The 9,078-nt window shown below is 44.7% G+C and overlaps 1 long non-coding RNA gene across 1 annotated transcript; it reads right to left on the bottom strand.

Annotated features, from left to right (window-relative positions):
• Positions 1 to 2,595: 2,595 nt before the first annotated feature.
• LOC148001340 (uncharacterized) lies at positions 2,596 to 8,213 on the bottom strand. The gene is made up of 2 exons (XR_015637023.1): positions 8,051 to 8,213; positions 2,596 to 2,729 (listed from the first exon to the last, which is right to left on the bottom strand). It is a non-coding gene; the product is annotated as an uncharacterized LOC148001340 (long non-coding RNA).
• Between the last annotated feature and the right edge of the window lie 865 nt (positions 8,214 to 9,078).

Raw genomic sequence — 9,078 nt, 5'->3', positions numbered from 1 at the left:
ACAGGGAAGGCACACTGTCACTTCTCCTATCCTGGTCTCTCCTTCTTCTCACCCCTCTGATTCTTAGTTTCTTTGCTTTTGCTAATGTGCTCAAATCCTATGCAGAGCCCGGTGCGGCCTTAGGAAATGGACACCTGCACAGTGACCATCCAGATCAAGAAACAAAATGTAATTATTGGTTCTAGAAATTTCCAGCAATAAGTCCTTCTGTTTCCCTGGTGGAAATCATTGTCCCAATTTCTATCGCTCCTGCTTTGCTCCCAAAGCAGATAATGGTTTGTTTACTGTGTCCATAGGCATCTTCCGTGTTAATAGCTAGCAAGCATCAACATTCCAGCTTGCCAAGCCTGCTTGAAGTAGACAGTAGTCCCCAACTCTTCGGTCTACACAGCCCTCTCAGACCAGAACTCTGGCTGCTAGCCCAATTGTGCGAGTGAGGAGTCTGAGGCACAGAAGGTACAGGCTCACATAGGCAGTGAGGAAGTGGATTTGGGATCTGAATCCAGACATTCACTCTCAAAAGCACACCAATCAGGCTGCCCCTCAACTAAATAAGATATAGGAGCCACAGTGACAAGTGGGGGTATCCAGGGAGTCCCCCAGATATATATGAAACAGGATAAATTATTGTTGTACTACTGCAGCCTCAGGCCTGAGGCAGCCCAACCCACTGCCCCTCACCAGCGATCCTGGGTTAGAGTCATATGCGTATGTGTGCACACCCGCTTGTGTGTAGCTTCTTCTGGACTTCACAGTCCTTACAAGGTTTGCCCTGTCTACCGCCACCTCTGGCGAGTCCTGTCGTATTTCCCAGAACTCAAGCCACTTCAGTTCCATGGTCCCCAAGAGTGGTTAGCCTAGCATACATCTTCCCAAATATCTAACATCATGAATCGTCTCCCCCCCCCCCCGTGTGTGTGTGTGTGTGTGTGTGTGTGTGTGTGTGTGTGTGTGTGAGTGTGTGTGTGTGTGTGTGCCGAGTGCATTCAGGAACTCTGTGAGTTAGGTGTCACATCCTCTGGAGTGAGTGATAGATAGGAGGTTATGAGCTACTGTCTGAGTGCCGGTTCCTAACCCGATACCTCTTCAACCCCATGTGTTGCTGTTGTGGTGACCTTCCTTAAACTGTATGAAGGCACGCCCCTGTTTTTTCATTTGTTACTGCTAATTGCTTATACTAAAGATCTGACAGCCAATAGCTGGGGCAGGAAATGGGAGGGGTGGAAGGTGGAACTTCCCAGCAGGCAGAGAGATAGGAAGGACAAAAACAGAGGTAGAAAATTCCAAGTGGATGCAGAAGGGAGACCAGAGCTGAACAGGGAGGTAAAGAGCTAGCCACATGGTGAGGGGAGGCTGGGCAGTCAGGTTAAGTTAGAGGAACTAGGAGAGAGACAGCCTTGGCAAAAGGCTTACAGCTTTAAACCAGATAGAAGTTTTCATGCCTCGTTTATACCTCAGGAGGGTCTGCAAAAGCCTAGCCATAAATTGCTTTTTAAAAAATTTCTCTTCCCTTACTAAAATAAGTAAGGAAATGTTTATCTGCCCAACAGTCCACTCCAGAGTTGATGACTAATCACAACTAGGCAGTCTCCAGCTCTTAGGTTTACTAGCTCTGTCAGCCTGGGTGTCTTAGTTGGGGTTTTATTGCTGTGAAGAGACACCATGACTGAGGCAGCTCTTATAAAGGACAACATTTAACTGGGGCTGGCTTATAGTTTTAGAGGTTTAGTCCATTATCATCATGGTGGGAAGCATGGCAGTGTGCAGGCAGACATAAGTGTTGGAGGAAGTGAGAGTTCTACATCTTGATCCACAGGCAGCAGAAGGAGACTATGTACCCCACTAGGCATAGCCTGAGCATAGGAGACCTCAAAACCCACCCCCACAGTGACACATTTCTTCTAACAAGGACACACCTCCTAATAGTGCCACTCCCTGTGGGCCAAACATTCAAACCCATGGGTCTATGGAGGCCATAGCTATTCAACCACCACACTAGAGCAAGGAACTTTGCCTTTCTGTCTCAGTTTACTTACTGATAAAGGGGACTGTCTTTCTTACTGGGTTTTGTGTAGAAGAGGATTTGTTTTGTGACACAAAGCACCTCATACAGAGAAAGTGGTCAGTGAACACTACCATTGATTTTATGTGTGTCTTAAACTCTAGCTCAGAGCATTTGGGCACTTACGTTAGCTACTCCCCTTTACTTATTATACGCGAAGCAGAACTTGCTCAGTGTTGAAAGTAAGTAGTGACTGCCATTTGCCTTGCTCCTTTGAAGAAAACTAGGGGTTAGGACCCCAGCTTGAAAACAGCTTGCTAGAGAGGTTCTTCGATAGTCTCATGTTCAGCCTGTAATAATGTCATCAGTGGTAGAGACTTAGGGGCTGCTGGCTATTTGAAGGAAAAGTCCCCGGTTTCTTCCCATTGTACTTTTCACCCTTGGCAGTTGTTCACCAGGATTCGAGAGGTATTCCAAACAACAGAGGGGAGAAAGGGGAACGTAATCAACTATCTGTTTTATTTGTTACTAATTAGTGTGCAGAGAAGTGAGCGAGGCCGGTTGGTGCACACCTGAGATTTTAGTCATCTGGGTTGCTCCAGTCTTCCAAGACTTGCCTGAGTGACAGCCACTGAGTATCAGGGCAGGCAGTGTTGCTGAAGAAAACATGTGGGTGTCACCACAGCCACTCCCTCTGTGATCTTCATGAGGGCCTCAGTCTCCCCATCTGCAAATCAGAATAATACTCATCTCATTGTGAATACTTAGAGAACAGTGTCTGAGACGGGCACACCTGAACATTTGATCAAAGCTAACACAGTCTCAGACTCTTCTCAGTTCATCTCAGAGCACAGGGTCAGGAAACTACTTGGTGAAAGACAACAGTAGAAGTTGCTGACTAAGTTCCACTAATTGTGTACTTCATTTGCTGGCCGTTTTGTCATTGTCTTTCCAGAGTGCCACCATGGTTTAGAGACACTTCAGTGTTACAGAACACTGACAGAATCTGGAAGGGAGCACACTGGGGATCTTGCAAGAGGCCTCGGGAGCTGGCTCTACTGGTCACATCCCGAGCATCATGGTGACACAGGCACTGGATCATTGTTTAACAGTGCTCCTACTGCTCAGAGGCATCCTCGGTCACAGAAACCGTGGGATGCTGGGTTACATACGCCTATCTCCATCTTCTGGTGAGGAAACCGAAACGGGAAGAGGTCAGACACCTAGTTCAAATCCACACTTAGTGCTCAGTGGGTGGAGAAACCTGTGAGCCATCTCATAACTTCAGAGCCAGACTCCTTTTATCTCTTGAGTTGTCAGGCTGAAAACAATGCTTCTGTTTCAGTTTCAAGTCATTCTTATCTTTTTACTGCCTTGCAGAATGCCTGTTTCAAAAGTATTTTAAATTCTAACACTACTCTATATGTTTTACTATAGATCAAAGTCTGCCTCAAAATCTGTTTGTAAATGTACAAACACACACCCCCCACACACACACATGCACACACACTACAATTTCCATCTCCAATGTCTCCCAGTGGGCCCTAGATTAATGACAGAGTCTCCATTGAGGTAATACGGGGAGGAAGCAACAATTGGGTCTAGCTGGGGATCTTTGGAAGCTTAGATACGTATTCTTGAAAGGGACTGTGAGATCCTGTGACCACTGCTTCCCCCCTTGACTCTTTTTCTTCCTGACAATGAAGTGAGTATGTTTGCTTCATTACCTACTCCCCACCTTGCCCTCAGAGGCCCCCATTAGAGTTGTAAGAGCAGTGAGTCCAGCTGATCACAGGCTCCAAAATGTGAGGCAAAGTAATGCTTTCTTTGTGTAAGTTGATCAGCTCATACGTTTTATTACAAGGATGGAAAGTTGACTAATACAGCATGCATATATACATATCAATATCTTCTCCCACCAGGAGCCAGTCTGATAGCTCAAGACAAAGAAGTACATCCGTGCCAAGCACAGTGCCACCTGCATGTCCATCCCAGCACTGAAGGCTGGAGCAAGAGCATGGTGAGTGTGAGGCCAGCCCGGGCCTCCCAGAAGTCTGGAAATAGTGGGTAGGGGGACCCACACCACAGATGGTCTGAAAAACAACATGTAACCAGATTGTCTCCCTTTAAAATGGTCGCTATAGGAACCCCAAAGATAAAATAAAAAATAGGGCTGCCTACTGAAATATCCTTCAAAAAGCCGCTATGATTTGAGCCAAAGGGATATTTTAAAAACATAAATACGAGTCATCAAATTCTCTCACCACAACTGAGATGTGTGCAGAAAATGTAGCTTCTGTTTTTTTCAAAACAGCTCTGAGCTCCACTCAAGCTTCTTTCCTGGGGGCAGGAGAACTTAGATTTGCCAAGAAACAAGATTCTGATTTCGTCTAGTCTAGACAGTGTCTTCCCATTTAAGCATTAGTCTCTTTAATTGGGTATCATACCTAGATTGCTATTTTTTTTAAAAAAGACACCTCTTGAGGTAATTCGGCCTCTGGGATACACATTGCCTTTCAGAGTGGGCCCTTGTCCTGCTTCCCCTGGATGGGGTCTCCATATTGTGAGTGGTAGTGTGAAGTCTGTGCTCTGGTATGTGTGGACAGCCCAGCCTTCAAGCTCTGACTGGTTTCTCAAAGCCATGATGTGCTGACTTATGGCTGGAGTCCTTCCTCTTCAGAAACATAAAGATTCCTTGGCTTAGGAGAAACAGAAAAAAACAGAAAAAAAAAAGCCATGGAATCCCCTTGTATTACCTTCACCATTCGTCCCTGAACCATGGTAAACATGTCCCCAGTCTAGAAGGCTACAGCCTCCTTCTGCTGTCCTGGGGAAGTCACCCAGTCTTTCTCTATGTTCTTTGGCTCCCTCAAGCCAAAGTCTGATCTTCCTAAAACATCCCATCCTTACCCTGAGTCCTCTCCTGACCTATTGGCTCTGGCTTCCCTCCTCTCCTGCCACCTTAAGTTCTGCTTTTCATTTTGTTGTTATTGTTTTGCTTGAGATGGGGTCTTATTATTTAGTCTGGCAGGCCAAGAACTTAAGTAGACTAGGCTGGTTTCTAAACTCACAGAGATCCATTTGCTTCTGCCTCCCAAGTGTGGGATCAAACTTTTGTGCCATCATGCCTGGATTTTTCTCTCTATTTTAGTTTATTGGTGGAAGGGATATTTTTTTCCAGCATCCAGTGACGGGTGGAGGGGGCTATAGACCAGTGTCTTCCAAACTTGAATTTGATACAGATTGGTGGATCAAGGAATTCAGGCTGGCTTTCAACTGTACTGCCTTGACTCTGTGTTTTAATCGGAGACAAAGTCTGGTTATGTCTTGAATTTTAAATATTTCTGCTTTTATCTCCTGAGTGCTGGGTTGATAAGTGAGTACTACCATGCATTTCTTCAGCGTAGAAGTGTGTACTCAGTCCTGTGTATGTGTTTGACATATGCACACTTTGCCAGAGAGCAGCACGTAAACAAATTCTATTTAACATTACAAATTTTTGAGCTAACTGAAAAAAACACAAAATGAGGTTTTGTTATAGTCAATAATGTTCCATATAATTAAAAAAAATCGGGGTTGGGGATTTAGCTCAGTGGTAGAGCGCTTGCCTAGCAAGCGCAAGGCCCTGGGTTCGGCCCCCAGCTCTGAAAAAAAAAGAAAAGAAAAAAAAAATCATCTTGCCTTACACCTGAGTCTACAGTGCCATGTTTCCCTGAAGATTCACTGGCTATTAAAAGGATAATGTGGATCCTTCCAGATTCATAAAAGCATACTTTAGTTTTTTCTTTTATTGGAAACAACTTGAAAGTGATAGTTGGTTTTTCCTTAAAGCAGTGTTCTGTAAATCAGTCCCTCTCTCCCCATCAGGATGGTCAGGGCAGACCTACTTTGCTTTTACAACTGGCGTGCCATGACCTGCAGTAAGGACAGACATCGTTTGCTAGATGATGTTCGTTATACAAAATTAGATTACATGACACCTCACCTTTGTCACAGGGTCTCAGAAAACATCCTTGTTCAAGGACCACAGATGCATAAGTGTCACAAGAACCTAGCGGGGGAAGTGGAGGCACTTGATCTTGGCTTTTGACTAATATAAACACAGAAACCAAGGCCGTCAGGAGCTCCAATGGCAGAGGTTAAGCCTCTGTTGCCCTTCGGTCCCTACACTGTTAAGCACCCAGATGGCTCCAGTGAGATGGGCATTTTAGCGTACGCTTTTCTCTCTTGAAAACTCCCACAGTGTTGGCAGAGAGAGTAAAGTCCAACACTTTGATCGGCGTGCCAATGTGCAGACTTGTTTTTAGGTGCTCTGGTGATCCCAGCTCGTGGACTAGTGGTGCCATGGACAGTGGTTGAGTCTTCCCATGGCAGTTAACCTAGATAATCCCTCACAGATGTGCCCAGAGGCTGACTTAATCTAGATAATCCCCCAGGCATGCTCAAAGGCTTATTTCTCAGTGATTCGGAATCCTGTCAAGTTGACGGTCAATGTTAGCCATCACGATAATGGTCAGGCATAGCTGCTATATGCTCATGTCACCATCATGGAGAGGATGGTGGGAATCGCTTCTTCCACTCACAGTGGAGAGCCTTGCTGGGCTTCAGTAGAGGCCTGGTTTGCTGATCAGGGTACAGAGTCGCTCAGGTGAGCAGCTGTACAGCCACAGATTTGTGACTAATCAGTGTGGAGATTGCGCTCTTCTTTCTAATCTTCATATTTCTTCTTTATAATCCATTGCTTCAATTACAACCTAACCATATTATCTCACCCAACCTACCCTTCTTGATCAATGGGTAGATGGTTCTACTGACTCATGTGCTGGTCCTTGGAAACAGGGGATCAAGGCCATGTAATATAAAGCTTAGAATATCAAGAATTTCAGAAGCAGTGCCAAGGCGGACATTCAGAAGCATCCCAGAAGATAGCAGAATAAAGGGCAGTCTCTCTATAGTCTGTTCACGTGTCTCTGGAGAGAGCATCCTGCTGAACCCAGTCAGGATACTTCTGTTAGGATTTCTGCAGGAGCAACACTGAGAAACACTTGATTATGACCTAATTCTTTTAATGGCTAGTTTTTATGCCAACTTGACCCAGGGGAGCATTATTTTGGAAGACAGAAAATGCTCCCACAAGATTGGCCAGTGGAGAAGCCTGTGGGGCATTTTCATGTGGAAGGGCCCAGTTCACTATGTCACCCATGGATTGGTGGTCCTGAGTGCTCTAAGTGAGCAGGCTTAGCAAGCCACAGGGAGTGAGCCAGAGAATACCATTTCTCCATGGCGTTTGCTCCAGTTCCTGCCTCCGGGTTCCTGCGCTGAGCTCTTGCCCCGACTTTGTCCCTGATGGATGTATAAATTATAATATGAAATAAGCCCCCTTTCCAGGAGATGGTTTAGTCTCGGTACTTTAATCACAGCATAGAAAACTAACTAAGACAGTTCCTCTCCCAAAAACCAAAGCACATTTCCGGTTGTCAATTTCATCTCCTTTTTTTTTTTTTAATCTTTTTTTTTTCTTAACACCCTGGAACTCAGTGACAGTCCTTGAGGATCGATATGGTCCAGTGACAGTGAATTGATTGTTCCAGCGGAGATTTTTAATGAGATTGTTCACACTATTCAGGAGCCGCCATCTCCAGCAGATCACAGTGACAATGGTGGGGACCTTGTGAATAGAGAAAGCAAAGCAACCTTCCTGCTTACTTATTTTTGAAAGCTCCAAGCCCCAGCAGCCAGGCCTTCTTGTTAATTAGTTGTTAATTATTGGGAGAGCTCTTGAAGTGGTTTTTAAAGAGCTGGCCTGGTGCCAAAGAAAGGAACCTATCACAAGAGACTGAATTGAAGTGCAAGAAAGGGAGAGAAAAGCTTTTACGAAGTTGACTGGCACCAAGGAAATTCTAGCTATGTATCTTTGGGTTGCAAGACAGGAGGTCTTGTAAAAGTGCATACAGGATACTGGAACACATAAGTGAATAGAAATTAGCAAGCATCTTCCTCTATTTTTCTAGACCAGAAGACAGGTGGAACAGAGCAGAGGTGACATACCTAACAAGGTCACACACTTCTGGTTGGTGTCCCAAGAATCAATCGAATGCAGAGAACTCACTACCATCAGGTCCTTCGAAGATGAGTGTTGGCCACTTGGCTTGAATTTTCTATGAATACCGGCTTCTTGCCCATTTGTTTTTCTTCACTGTCAAGGAAGGCTATACAGAAATAGGTCAAAGCCACACATTGCCAGATTTAGAACTCTCGTGCACCACTATAGCCAAATTCAACCATTATTGATATGTTAAAAATTTATGCCTTTAAAGTCCTGATAGTGTGTGAACAACTATGTCATTTGCTCTCCACTTCTGTGGAAATTTAATTCGTTACATGTACACATTTAAAATGTTAGTTTCTATACCTTCTACCTTGGCATTTACATGTATCTTTATGCTTTTACACTTGTTTATTTGTGTGATTTGATGTGGTGTGTGTGTGTGTGTGTGTGTGTGTGTGTGTGTGTGTGTGTGTGTGCACTCACGCACACTTGGATATATGCATCACAGCAGACATGTGACCATCAAAGGACAACTTGTGGGAGTCATTTCTCCTGTTTCTACTTTGCGTGGGGCCTGGGCAATGAACTCAGGTTGTCAGGGTTAGTGGTTAGCACCTTTACTTGGAGAGCCAATCTATCTCATCAGCTTGAAATAGATCTTAGGAGGAAAAAAACATGTTTTTATTTGAAGGTTCAAAATACACAAAACAAGTGGCCTTTTTGACACCTCTGAGCTGCCTGGTTGGAGACTGTCACTTCAGTAAGTGATAAAAGTTCACAGAGAATCAGGGCACAGTTTTCTTTAGGCGGAGTATTCTGGGTTGCACAGCTGTAGAGTTGGCATAATGGACCCATCCATCAAGGGCAAGTGTAGGCTAAGTACACACAAACTACTTTCAGAAAAAATGCTGGGGAAAGAGTCGTTAGTGTTTTATTCTCTGTATTACCCGGGCCTATCTGTTTGGGTAGCTGTTACAAGACTTCAAACATAGCCCATCTAATCACCTTTTAACTTAAAACAAAACAA

The sequence above is a fragment of the Rattus norvegicus genome, chromosome 14 (genome assembly GCF_021556685.1).
Source record: "Rattus norvegicus strain SHRSP/BbbUtx chromosome 14, alternate assembly SHRSP_T2T, whole genome shotgun sequence".
Classification (NCBI taxonomy): domain Eukaryota; kingdom Metazoa; phylum Chordata; class Mammalia; order Rodentia; family Muridae; genus Rattus; species Rattus norvegicus.
The sequence above is the reverse complement of the archived record's forward strand: the minus strand, read 5'-3'. Positions and strand labels throughout refer to the sequence as shown.